Here is a 14,422-nt window from a genome sequence, read left to right on the forward strand (position 1 = left end):
ACCTTTGAGAAATATTAATAGACGTCAGGCCTAAACCCTTTAATAAGGCATCCTGGTTAGTGATAGCACACCAAATTGTGCAACAGAGGTGTTTTTTTCTTTATCTTCTCTTGCAACTTTGATGACCAGTTAAGCCCAAACTTTAACAGGTTCGTTATTTTTATGCATTTGTTGAGATACACCTAGTGAGAATACTGGTCTTTGACAATTACCAAGGGTGTCCAATGCCTTTAAACACTGGCTGGGCACATTATTATATTTTCTGAGCAGTCACCATGATGAAGTGAAGAGTCATCCCCTGTTCAAATAGAACTGAACAGGAAGTTAGTACTGACAGGTTGCGTTTCATTTGAAAGAAGGTTATGAGAAGAAACTATCCAGATAATGAAGGCAACTTTAGACTCAGCTACATTTAATTAAACTGTTTCAACTGTTTCAAACCTTAACTGGAAATGTGTGTGGATGCATTTTTATCCAAATCGAAGAGGGGGTCAATCCAATCACAATTTACCAAAACATCTCATATTAAAGCTATTGGACACTTTCGGTAAACAGTATTGTCCAAGGCCCACACTTTGTGTATCACAACTTTAATATGAAATAACAAACCTGTGAAAATTAAGGCTCAATTGGTCATCGGAGTCGGGAGAAAATAACGGGAAAACCCACCCTTGTTTCCGCACGTTTCACGATGACATGACATGTGTTTAAAACAAATCCGTAATTCTTGATATCGAGAATTGATATTGTTTTAATGTTTTCTCAAAAAGTAAAGCATTTCATGAAATAATATTTCAAGAGAAGTCTTTCACCATTACATTCTGTAAACCCTGTAAATTATTTGTAAATCTGTGAACTTTTTTTTTTTCTGTACCGAAAGTGTATAATGGCTTTAAAGGCCTTTTAAAAGAAGCATTTTAATAGAATCAATTTATTAATGCAGTTCTTACAAGAAATGAAGAAGCAGGTAATGAACTAAGCTGAGTGTAACAAAGTAAAATTAAGTATGAGGATATAGCTGTTTTTACCCTGCTTTATTAACTATTTCTTAAAAGGGTCTAAACAGTCTTAAATTTGACCATTTATAGTCGGCTGACATTTGGGGTGGGAGCTTTTTGACAAGGCAAGGTGTTAAGTTCTTTTAATTCACACATACTTCTATAAAGTTAGGAAACAAATTGATAATTGAATCAACTTTAGCGATCTTTCACAATTAGGTAGGCCTTTATATCATTATATATAGAATAACAAACCTGTGACAATTTAGGCTCAATCGATCATCGGAGTCAGGAAAAAATAACGCGAAAACTCACCCTTTTTTTTGCGCACGTTTCGCCGTGTCATGACAAGTGTTTGAAATAAATCTGTTATTCTTGATATCGAGAATTGATCACTGTTTTTATTTTTTCTCAAAAAGTAAAGCATTTCATGGACAATATTTCAAGGGAAGTCTTTCATCATTACCTTCTGTAAACCCGGAAAGTTATCTGTAAATCTGTGAACTTTTAGTTTTTGTTCAGAAGGTGTCCAATCACTTTAAAGCACAGCACACAAATTCAACAAGGTGTTTTTTTTTTCATTATCAACTCTGATGACCAATTGAGTAAAAAATTTCACAGAATTGTTATAATATGCATAATTATGTTGGGATTATTAAGCTTGGACGATATCTTGACATTATCGAAAATCGCGATACCATTTCTGAAACGATTACCGTATCAGCTTGATTTGTTTTTAATCGAATTATTGGCAAATTGTGGTTTTGAGGAAGTATCAGGATAAGGCTTGAAGCCTTTTCAAATCACATAAAGGGTGTTTTTTATTTTTTCCATTATTTTTTTTGCAATTCTGATGACCAATTTAGTCAAATTTTTCACAGAATTGTTATATGCATATGTTGGGAATGATACGCCAAGTGAGAACACTGGTCTTTGACATTTACCAACAAAGGTGTCCAGTGCTTTTAATTATTGAACACTTGACACTATTAGAATTCTGTAATACTTTCACTCTTAAATTTATTAAAAATAATGATCTCAAAAGAGAACCATCCTTGGGAAAAATATTCTCTTTGTAAATTATAAATGTCAACTTGACCTAGTTTTCTTTTATGTGTACATGGATGGGGGGGGGGGGGGGTAGTAGTTGGTGGAAGGCCAGCTGTGCAGAGGTGGAAATTAACCGCTTAGCAGTCCTATTCAGAATACCCCCAGGGGGTTGCGAAGCCCTCTTTGATTCTCACAAGTTGGTTTCTGTTTTTTCTCCATCTCTTCGGTGTAGATGAATGGATTTATGATAGTCTTACATGATAGGATGCATTGGCAATGATAAGAAGATCACAAATAGATGTATTTTCCGTTATTTTTTTAGTATGGGAAATCAAAACAGATTACTTATTGAAAGCTTAAAGGCACTATTGGTGATATACTTTTAAAAATGGCATAAAAACTTACTTGGTATTGAGCAATGGAGAGCTGTTGTTGTATAAAACATTGTAAGATATGGTTCCTCTGATGTAACGCAGTTTTCGAGAATGAGGTAATTTCTCACTCAAATATCAAAAGATAAAGGGCCTTTACCGCACAGCCATGACCCTGCAAGGTTTAAAACGGCCGTTTAAAACAAGTCACTACTCTTATTCCCATTCATAAATGCCCTTTTGTTAAAAACAAAAAAATAAAACTATACGCACTTTGACAATCAAAAATTTGAGGTTTGAACATATTTTATTTCAAAAACTTTGTGGATAATCTGTTTGGTAGAATAGATTATCAGCTTTACTGATGTATTTGAGCCAATTTCAACAAAAGCCTTGACTGCATTGTTGTGCCTGGAGTAATAAAGTTTTATTTGTCTGTATGTTAAAACACAGGTCTCGACTTGGCACTTGGCATAAATTAGCAAACTGTAATTAAATTGTTGTTTATTGCAGTACAATTTGATATATCAAATTTTTTTCAGCAAGTGTTTTTAAAGTATTCCCTGTTATTTGTACTTTTGTTTGGTAAACCCCTCTTTTCTGGTTGCCATTATGTTGTCTGGATTTGATGTATCTTTTGAATGACTGACCTTTACTGTCAGATGAAGGAGGAAATGTTTCATGTGTATTGTCAAAATTACTAAATCAGTTGCAGTATGTAGATCATGCTGAGAGTTTGTTGTTAAAACAAATAAAAGAAGCGGTTCCTTGATGGGTCAAGAAATATGAAACATTCTCTACAAGATTGAACAGGATAATTATAATTCTGAAAAAGAACTAATTTCCTTCAGCAGATTCAAAAAGTTGAGATAATCCATGTTGATAAGTGATTTAACCTTTTTGAGGCATTTTCATTGTGAGAAACGGAGAGTAATGTGTGTGTCCTCTTCCAGGTGTCACATGACTAAAATCCTACCTCTGCTTAGGACACCCCTTGCACCCCATACCTTCATATCTGGGTCCAATTTTATAAAGCTGTTAAGCAGAAAATATTGCAACAGTTGCAACAATGTAAATTTAATGGAGGTTCTCTTAGTCACCAGTTTTCTGTAAGATTGATCTGCGCTTACCTGGTTGCTATACTTACAGGCTTTACGAAGTTGGGCCCTGTACAGGATCAGTTACATGTTCGAGTTATAAAACCCATACAGATTGAATTCCCACTGTTTGACATGATGGGTACCCCACTCTCACTTTTGCTGGTGGGTTCCCTGTATACATAGAGAACAAATTCTCACTGAAACACAGGCCTTAATGGTTATGGATGCACACCTCACTGCACTGCTCTACATATGAAAATTTAATTTCCATTTATCAAGAGGATGCTTGGTTGAATTGCTCTCATATTCTGGTAAGCTGGAGCTCTCCTTGATGATTGCTAATGATGCTTGAATTCCTGCTTATGTATGGGACATGGACCCGCTACGTTTTTCCTTATGGTCATTGGTCATCTGAGCTGCTTATGTTGATATTGACTTAATTGATTTCCCACTGAGCCACAGGACGGTGTCCCACACTTGATCAGTCTTAAATGCTCTCGTCATCACTGCAGTCTCAACTCATACAAGACTAAATCTTCAGTCTGCAACCACAGACTAAGTTGAGTGGTGGTATATCTTCAGGCTATAGCATATTTAACGTTAATCCATTGGCAATCTTGTGGCGCAGCAATTTTGATGCTCCAGCTTTATCGTCGGCAGTAGTGGTGGATTTACAGACCCTTTGTGGTGCTTATTCGGCACTTGGGAATCAACCAAGTCTAATCTTGACTACTCTTAAAGAGAAAAATTCTAAAGCAGTTTGAGAAATAGACACGATTTTCATACATTTTGTGACATTAATTGTGGAGTGGTGGTTTAACAGCTCTCAATTTCCAACTTGCAGTTCAGTGGAATAGAGAACCATACACTGAGAACAGGAATCTGTGCTTTTGGAGAGGAAAGTGAGAACTCGCCTTGAGTGCCTGTGCGGCGTATGGGAATACTCAACAAACTGTATTTTCATCAAATTAAATTAGTGGAGTAGGAGTTGATGCGAGTCCAGCATCTTAAAGGTCAAGAAAGGTAAGTAGTTCTTTTTTAAATATTTTTTAAAATACATATAGTTGATTGTAAATTGAGCTATTGCGATGTCCCATGACTGATTCTATAAAAAATGATTTAAGGTTTGTGATGTGCAGGGATATATACAGAGATTATAACATATATTGCATCAAGGGGTACATCATCATGGCATGCTTGCCTGCATTAAAGGTGCAACCACACTTAAAGCAACTTATAGTACACAACAGGTGCTACATAATACAAGCAGAATGTGAGCTTCTTTTGTTATGAATAAATCACTACAGGATTTCTTGCACTAATAACTTATATATTTTAAGGAACAAGCCAATCAAATAAGAAGTAAAACAAACAAAAACCATTGAATGAAATTGTTGAATTTCTTTAATATATTTGCCAGGTTTATGTTTTCTTCTTTGCTCGTTTAGTTTAAAACAAATTCTGGGTGAGGTGTACTTTAGAAAAACCCTATTAGAACACTAAGACTTAAAAAGTCTTGCATTTTACACAAAACAGAGATTTGTTATGTCCATCTCAACATCCGTCAAGCTTCCTCCACTGATTCATTCAAATCTTTATTAAAAAGTCTCACCGCTTTGTAATTAAGGTAATGTGCTTAAAAAAACAGCAGTAATAAGGGCTGTCTAAATTGTATTATTATTATTTTACTTGGGAACTTGAGACTAAACACAATCTGTCTAAAGCTTTTCTTGACAACAAACAACTTTGTAGTTTAAGCAGGAATAAAAATGTGGTCTTGGCCAGCTGGGTATTTTTTCTTTTCCATTTTGTTTATCAATATAGATGTACATCATTTTGATTATTATTTTTTTCGTTTGACCCACCAGAATTTGTTGTAGCATTGGCTATTATAAATGGTCTCTCAGGTTTATAAAGGGACAAACTGCAAATAGGCATAGCTTTCACAGCTCTAAGTGGACATATTGTGCTCTTGTAATGCACTAGTGTCAATTGTAAACTGTGTAAATACCAAGCTAATCTAGTCTTTTTGTATCAATAGAGGGATTAGCAGCTGATAATTGGAGGATAAGTGGCACAAGTCTTGAGCAGCTTAATGGCCATGGTTTAAAAGGGAATGTCAATTGTGACAGACATAACAATGACATAATTGGATTGCCAGATAACTGTGAACAGTTGGTCACTATATAACTGTGAACAGTTTGTGTATGAAATAGCATAGTGAAGCTGATGAGTTGGTCCATGGTCTAAGCCAGGCAGTCTTATCATGGGGGACTGCACACTATACTAATACAGGTGGTGATACCTTGATGAAGATACCAATTCCCATCCTGCTTACTGAAAGCGAAGAATTGACGTTCGCGTAGCAGGAAATTCTGCGCTAACGTCAAGCGTATTTCACGGGTGGCAGGGAATTTTGGCTTTTGCCCGGCATAATCCACTCCACAATACTAGATATTCTTCATTTACTTAGCGAGTGCAGAACGGTCGGGCTTGGCTGTAAGCGGAGAGCGGTCATCCATGATCATGAGCGACGAATTTGGCGATATGCACAGCCATGAAATTGGGCCCTGGAATTAGCCTGTGCCAAACTTAGAAATCAAAATCTAACGTTGCTAATTCTTTCAGTGACTTTTTTTATTGCTCCATGCCGAGTTGCTAATTTTTCTCTGGTTTGAAAATCTTGTTAAGGTTTAGCATGACAATCTTGTGAGGTTCAGGGTTCTCCACATTTGGTTTTGTCCGGGCGCTGCGCCCGGACAAAATTCTGAAAATACCAAATGCACCCGGACAAAAAATGCCGCGCCCGGACAAAAAATGCCGCGCCCGGACAAAATCATTGTGCGCCCGGACAATAAAAATTGAAAAACACTTCACGACGAACTCAAACCACCGTTCGATGCGCTGTATCACTTACCTTTTTGTATATAATAATAGTGTGCAAAGACTGGTACCCAGATCTCAGCTAATTCGTAACGGCATTACGCGTGCATTTTTCTCTGTGTCGCATGCAGGGGATCCTGATTACCATTTGACAACAGCGTGGTATTTAGACTTGGTTCCAAGTCTGTGAATCATGCGGTTTAGTCGCCCTGATATATTATTGGCTGAAACAGCGCCCTCTCGTGAATTAACATCCGTATTTAGAGCGTGGTAGCAAATCTACGGGAAAATTCTACGTCGCTGAAGAGAAATTACCGCACTCTCAGACTTGAAATCAAGTTTACGTGGTATGAGGAGACCGATCAGAGATCGAAAAATACCCGGAATAAAGTTTGCAACTCGATTTTTTGGGGGGGCGATCGTGCATGAAGTGGTTTTGTTCGTTCTGAAATGATTTGCGCAAAATTGTTTGCACAATCAGTCGATCTTGCAGGAATAGTTTGTGCAACTGCCGATCGTGCAGGAATGGTTTGTGGTTTGTGTAATTGGCTTATCTAATTGAGCATGAATAGTTTGCGCAATTTGCCGATAGTACAGGAGTAGTGTGCGCAATATGCCGATAGATACGGAATAATTTGCGCAATTTGAAAACAGTGCAGGAATGGTTTGCGCAATTTGATAATAGTGCAGGATTGGTTTAGCGCCCGGACATGATTTTACCCTATGGAGAACCCTGGAGGTTTAGCATGACTTCGCTCTGCCAGCGTGTTGTTTAACGCCTTTCTCAGACACTAGATTAATGCCTTTGGGTGTTTGAGTGTTTATATGTGTGATGAGTCCGGCAAGTGCAATTGAAAAGGCGTCTGCTGTCAAGTACTTATATTCACATTTACAGTTCAAAAGAGAAATGCAATGACCGGTGGGGAACATCTGCTTTTAGACCTGGTAGCTTGAAATGTCTTGTAGCATGTAAGAAACACATTTTTTTTGATTTGGTATGGTGCCTAATCCATAAAATGAAGCCAAACATTTTGTTCTCATCCCATGTTTTGTTATTTCACTAATCTATGGTGATTATAGGCACCATCCATGCAACACTGAGAGAAAAATGTGGTTCTTGGAAAAAACCTGGAGGAGCAAAAATACCGCTGTGCATATGCCCAGAATGTTATGGGTCTTGGGTTTAAATCTCAATGAGGGCCATTTGTTTGTTTCACACATCCAATGTTTTGTAGCAGGTAGTCATGAAGCTCAAATCCTTTATATAATGTATGCTTATTTTGAATGGGACAAATTAGTCTAACAAAATAAATTAGCCTTAGATCGCCGCTTGCCACGACACCACAGTCTTTGGATTTTAATCAGAGAAAAATAAATTGGGGGAAAAGTTAGAGAGAGAATGCCTCCCCCCCCCCCACCCACCACCATCCCACAATACAATTTTTCTATTTTGTGAAGCCATCAGTAGGACCAGAAGTGGAAAATATTCCAATGGAAGATCAAAGATGTTTAATTCTTCTGTTTTTCTTTTTCAAATCAATCCTTGAGCTCCCTCGAGCATAACTTCTGTCTCATCCCTAATAGAATCCACATCAACCTGGATTCCACTATGTCCTGCTTTTGCTAGGATACGATAGTTAGGTCTGGGGTTGGTTCAATTCACCTTCTGTGGACAGCTCTCTGGAGATGCGCTCAGATAGACCTGACACTTATTTCACCTTTACTCTATTTGTTTATTCCCTTCAGAACCACTAATCGATATCGAGCGCTTTGCAGTTCTTGTTTTAGCAGTACATTGATTATGTTTAGAATTATATACCAACCACAGACAGGCAGATAATGAAATTCCAGTTTTCAGAATTAATTAACCTTCAGCTTCCTTCAAATAATTACCCATTTAGGAGGTACTTCACGGAGCGTGCAACTCTATCTTCGTAAAGCTAGGCAAGCCTAGCTAAGATCACAGATGATAGGGCTTGTCATAGATTGTCATTAGGTCTTTATGTCAGTAACATGGACTGGCATAGTAAAGAGCGCATAGACTGCTTGCTCATTTCCAGTGCAGAACTCAAGTATGTGACAACTTATTCTAAATGTTCCCTCGTAACTTGAGACTTTTTTCGTCCAAACCCTTTTAGCTGGCAAACGTTTAAGAGATCAAGTTGCATTTTAGCATATTAATCATTATTGCTGTGCTGTGAAGAAGTGCATTTCTATGTGGTCTAGAGAACATAAGGGTGAGTACCCTTTGAACATTTAATTTCAAATCAATTTATGTGCATGCACACTGTCTTATTGATGCAATAGTTGCATCAGGGATGAAGAATCTTATTTTGGTTTTTAACTTTACTCCAGTTTATGATAATTGCTGAATACTCAGTGGTTTTTCGAGTCCTGAAGAAGAAAAAAAATACACATGCTGCTTTTACGGGACTCCGAAGCAGATTTCCATCACTGAATCGACCTCGTTATTTGTCAGAAGATTTTTCTAGTTTTATGGATCTGTGTGTTAATAAATTTCTGTTTTTCATGTCTTCTGGTAATATTTTGTTTTAAATTTGTTTGTTGTAAGTCTTGAGGATTGTTTCCCTAAAAAGTATCATTGTTAGTGGGTGGCATTTTAAAAGATTTTCAAACAAAATATATTACATAAAAATTACAGGTTCTGTTTATTCCAGTCAGTACTCCCAGCTACGGAGAACCTCCATTTTATTAGACGATAATGCACTTAAAATGCTTTTCTAAAACTGTACACGTATGTGCATGCTCCCAAAGAGCATCGCCTGACTGAGAATTCAACTCGATTGGACGTGGCAAGAGTGCGACATTTGTCACCACATCGTGCAGCTATACTGTGTAGCACGGAAGACCTCCCCGACACCAGTGTAAAACTTAAATCAAAAGTTTGCACTATTACTAGTCGCTCTTTTGTTGAATTGAATTCATAATTTTCTAATTGTTTGAGTTTGACTCGGCAAAAGTGTGGTGTTTAGCCCAGGCCTGTGACTAGGACAAAACAAATCAACAATGCATTAAACAGAGGACGACAAGTCAACAAAATGTGTTCAAAGGAATGCTGCACGCTGAAATAATCCATCCTCACACTTCAGATAAGGTTTTGATCATTTTAAAGTATGCAAATTATTTCTAAAAAAAGGTTAGTCAAAATCCATAATAAACTGAAATTTAAGCACTTCTAATCAACATATAAACCAATATAGCTAGAATAAAACAAGCCAATTTGCAGTTGAAAAGGGAGCTTTTAAATGTTTAAATTAAGATAGACCTATATTCATATCAAATTTATTCCAGACCTTTTAACATGTGAATGAACGCTGCACAGAGAGGTGTTACTATTTCTCGCAGCCTTTTACATGATTTAGTATCTTATAAATAATTGGTGATGCTTGTTATTTTGGGTTAACAACTGATGAATTTATGCTTTAATACCTATCCCTGGATTCTGTGCCATGAATACACAAATTCGTATTCAGATGGTGTGTATAGCAAGTCTCAGAATTACATGATGTCGGGCATGTATTTTGTCAAGTATTTTGTTAGGAAACTGTACCTGAAATTCACTTGGTCTTGCAATAATTCCTGATTAACCAACATTTCAGAATGGTTTATAATTTCAGAGATGAAAATAAAAGATAACAATTCAACATTAAGAACTTTACTTCGATGACAAGCAAATAGATACAAAGCATATTCAGCTATCAATTTTATGGCTTCAACATAACTCTTTGGTTTGCTCAAAACTCGTCTCCGGTTGATCAAAATCTTGTAAAATTTAATTTCAAGAATGTATATCTGTTGATCTGGATTGAGGTAAAAAGAATCTAAGCCCTCAAGACCTGTGCTTGAATCCAACCTCATTTGAAGAAAAATCAATTCATACTGGATAACTCTTGTGTCTTAAGGGCAAAGTAATTTATGGTGATACACTTTCCAACCATACCTTACCATCGCCTAGAAAAATAGATTAAACACAATGATAGCTTTAGGAGGAAACAAACTTGCATTTTTTGAAAACCTTTGAAAATAACTGTTTTGAAAACCTTTGATAAAGCTTTGGAAATAAATGTTGATATCTTTAAGCCATTGATTTTTTCCTCTCCGTCTTGTTGGAATATTAAATTCCAGTATGGTATACCTCCCTACACATATTGCTTACTCAGTGAATTATCATGTTCTATATTTGGTTCAACGCTTACAACACCCCCAGGTAATTTAGGTATCCAAGTACACCATTGAGTGTCCAAACACTTGCCCAACTAACCTGATACACCTATTTGATACACAACTTGCCCCACAGTATCTAAAGCCTTAGTTCCACAGAAAAAGTGTGTATGCGCACTTTCGTTCAATACAAAGAGGGCGGTGCAGATTGCTTATTCCCTTGTATTTTCTTTTGCTGGGTTTTGAGAGAATGCGCAGCGATCGACTTTCGCAACCTGGGGGCAAAGAAACCTTGATTGAAAAGGAATGTGAATTGGTACTCTGTATCTGGTGAGGCATGCAATGATTAAGTATGCTAGGTGAGGCGGGATGCCAACCCTGTATTGATTTGTTAACGGAGCGCATTGCAATGTGATGGGTTTATTTAACCAGGGGTATCTTAAATTATTTATCTTCCTCTCGCTCTGGATCTGATGTAAAAAATGAAACTTTGTCGGTGTGGTTTATTTTGACAGGAAGAGTTTGTATGTTAGATGGAAAAGCATTTACTTTTCAAAGTGTTATCTTATTATTGTAAGGAGTATGGTTTTGAGGAAAAGCCTAAATGATGGAAATAACCTATGAAGTGGAGCAACACAATTGCCCAGAATTTAGTGAAAACATCTTACACTGCATAATATCATTAGGCCTAGTTTGGGTCTTTTTACTCTTATTTTTGATATCAAATTCCCCCGAATAAAGAAATTGACAAAATAGGGAGACTACTGTAACAAACTGAAACTGTGCGCCCCACCGGTGTGTTGGAGTGGCCCCGCCGGATCTTGGAGGACAACGCTCCCATGGCAGCTGGCTTGAACTCTTGGTGAACTGTTTAGTGATTGGACGAATTATTGATATTGTATAACAATGTACAACAAAATGATAATTGTGCGCTGACCGGATGCGTTGTTTTGGCGCCCTTTCTAGCAATGTATTGTGTGATTAAGATGTGTAGACAGACCAAATGCTGAGTTCAGTGAGTGAGCATGGAATAAGTTGTCCCTCTCACAGTATTAAATAAATCAGTGTGTTTCATATTGAACGGAATTTGAGTTCGTTTGTTTTTCTGTCTGCGTTTGGCTACAGAGCAAACAAGGACCCTGGCAGTACATTACACTACCAACATAGGGTTAGATAGCTCAGTTTGTAGAGTGCCTGGCCTGGTAATCTGGAGGCCACTGGTCCAAATACCGCTTAGTAAATTGTTCTTTGTTTAGACAGTTAGATCAGACTTAAAGTCAAAAATTTAATATAATTGTTGAATTTTTAAATTATTTCACACAGTCTATCTAGTTATCGATATTCAACTGAAAAACCTAAGACCACAGCACTCACCAGTCTTGAGTTTAGTGTCCTGGGGCTAAACTCAATCATTGGCCTGAAGCCTAGCCTTGCTCAAGGCAGTCGCATTATTCGCTCCGAAAAGACGCAGCTGTAAACCCACCCGCCGTATACTCTGTGCATGGTGTGTGCGATCACACCGAATGACCCACCCGTATACACACTGTCACATCGCACGAATACTGTTCACACAAGTCATCGCACTCGTACACCACTAACCGCATGCGGAGGCCGTCAGGCCGACAGCCTTGTCGGATCTGTATCTTCCCGTTTTAATGTGTTGTATTGAAAAAATTCCAATAGTGGACGAAATTGGGGGGGCTCGAGGATATGCTAGTATGCAGCTCATGAATATGTATATCGTTTGTCAGACCTATCAGACAACACAGGATGTGAGGCAAATGAATTATTCATTTTGACGTCCAATCACGCACTTCCCTTATCACGACCTTTGGACCCTATCATGCGTCCGTGGTGGTGGTGTGTGAGGTAAACATGTCTCGTCTTTCGCGGGCATTATGGTAATGAGCTGACCGTGGGAACTCTTCGCTTATTATAGTAATGAGGTCAGTGGCTTCGACACAGATCCTACAAGGCTGTCGGCCTGACGGCCTCCGCATGCGGATAGTGTACGGGGGCATCGTGTCGTGCGATGTTACGCACAGTGAATACGGCTGGGTTTTACGCACAGTGGATACGGCTGGGTTTTTATACAGCGGCAGTCTTTTTTCGGAGTGAATAATTCGACTGCCTTGAGCAAGGCTACCTGAAGCCTGAAATCCAGTGTCAAAATTGAGCCCTACATTTTAACTCAGTGAGAGAGTAAAAGAATATTGATTCCGCATTATTAATTCAGTAGGAGCCCCCAATCCCTCCAGCATGTAATTCAACACTTTTTATGATGATAAATGAGTGATGTGACACAAAAGGGATGTGTACAATAATATTTTGAATATTATTTATCTAATTTATTTTGTTGCATACATTCTTGTTTTGAAATTATAGACTCATGGGCAGTACCTTAAGTCTGAGGGTTAAAGAAAAAGTGATAACATGAATTTTATGGTGAACAAACTGAATGAAAAACTCTCGTGGATCATTGACTAAAGTTCTCTATTCCATTTTTATGTTCCCCTGAACCTAGCTGAAATCTAGGTCACCTTATGTTTGAAAGAAAAACAGCATTCTCTTCCTTTCGTTTAAGGCTAGGGTTGAAAACTCCCTGAATAAATTGACCATCTGGAACAGAGCATTTCTCATACCTAATTCAGTTAAAAATATGTTATAGTAACTGAGGACATGGTGTAAAGTGCATTCAATGTGGAACACCAGCTGTTGAAAAAAAGAGCATCTATAATATTCTTTTATAAAGTCCTCCAGTCATGGAACATTCGTTTTAGGAACACCTAACATCCCTATTTGGAACATCTGCTGCTCCTAATAAAAACACCTGATGTTGTAGCATCCTTGAAGGAACACTTCATGTTTCTTAAAGGTACTGGACACTATTGGTAACTAAATTACTCAAAATAATACTTGGCATAAAAATTACTTGGTACCGAGCAATGGAGAGCTGTTGATAGTATAAAACATGTTTGGGAAATGGCTCCCTCTGAAGTGACACAGTTTTGACACAAATTTTCAAAAATTTGTTATTTTATGCATAATTTGGGATACACCAAGTGAAAATATCGGTCTTTAACAATAACCAAAGGTGTCCAGTGCCTTTAATGCAAGGAATATAACACTTGTTCCCAACGGAGTCGGTGTTTCCAGAAAGCATCAGTAAGTAGTCTTCACTTCCCCATGGAACAGTTCCAATAAGCCTGAGGTTTGAGACTCTATAACTTTAATTGTGTAGAAAGTTTAATCACATAAATGCTGTCTGCCTCTTCAAAACTGTATGTCACAGCACAAAATTCTACATGGAGTTCCGAACGAAACATCAATAACATGATGTTGAGAGAGAAAAAAGAAGAAAATCCAATAATTCATAGCATCTTATATCTACCTTGCATTTGGGAATGGTTGAACATGAAAGTCAAAAAGTGCGCTTCGTTAAAACATTAAGAAAAACAGCTATACTATTGAATAGAGAACTATAATAGACTGGTTGAAAAAGTACCTGTAAATTCAAAGTGTAACCGTACATTACTTTAAGGCTCAAGTATTAAAAATATATATTTTGAAAATTTTGAAAATGTTACTTGTTACCCACAAAATTATTTTGAATTGGTGATCATAAACTAAACACAGTTTAACTACCATCTAAGTCAGTTATAGTCAGGTCTAAATGTAATTTCTAATATCAAAGGAAAATCCTTGAGTCTTCCGCATTAATTTTACAAATTAGCTAAGTACCCGGATCTCACCCAAATCAAACATCCTCATCTGAATTCCGTACCACAGATTTACAAAGTAAATTGTTACTTCATAGTACACACATCAGCCTGTTAGC

General features: G+C 37.4%; 1 protein-coding gene across 2 annotated transcripts in view; it reads left to right on the forward strand.

Annotated features, from left to right (window-relative positions):
• Positions 1-14,422, forward strand: part of LOC139939427 (band 3 anion transport protein-like) — a 115,407-nt gene that overhangs the window by 822 nt on the left and 100,163 nt on the right. For both annotated transcript variants that reach the window (XM_071935324.1, XM_071935328.1), the window contains exon 2: positions 4,364-4,542. The gene's annotated coding sequence lies outside the window, so the exon portion shown is untranslated. The remainder of the gene's footprint in view (positions 1-4,363; positions 4,543-14,422) is intronic.

The sequence above is a fragment of the Asterias amurensis genome, chromosome 7 (genome assembly GCF_032118995.1).
Source record: "Asterias amurensis chromosome 7, ASM3211899v1".
NCBI classification, from domain to species: Eukaryota; Metazoa; Echinodermata; class Asteroidea; order Forcipulatida; family Asteriidae; genus Asterias; species Asterias amurensis.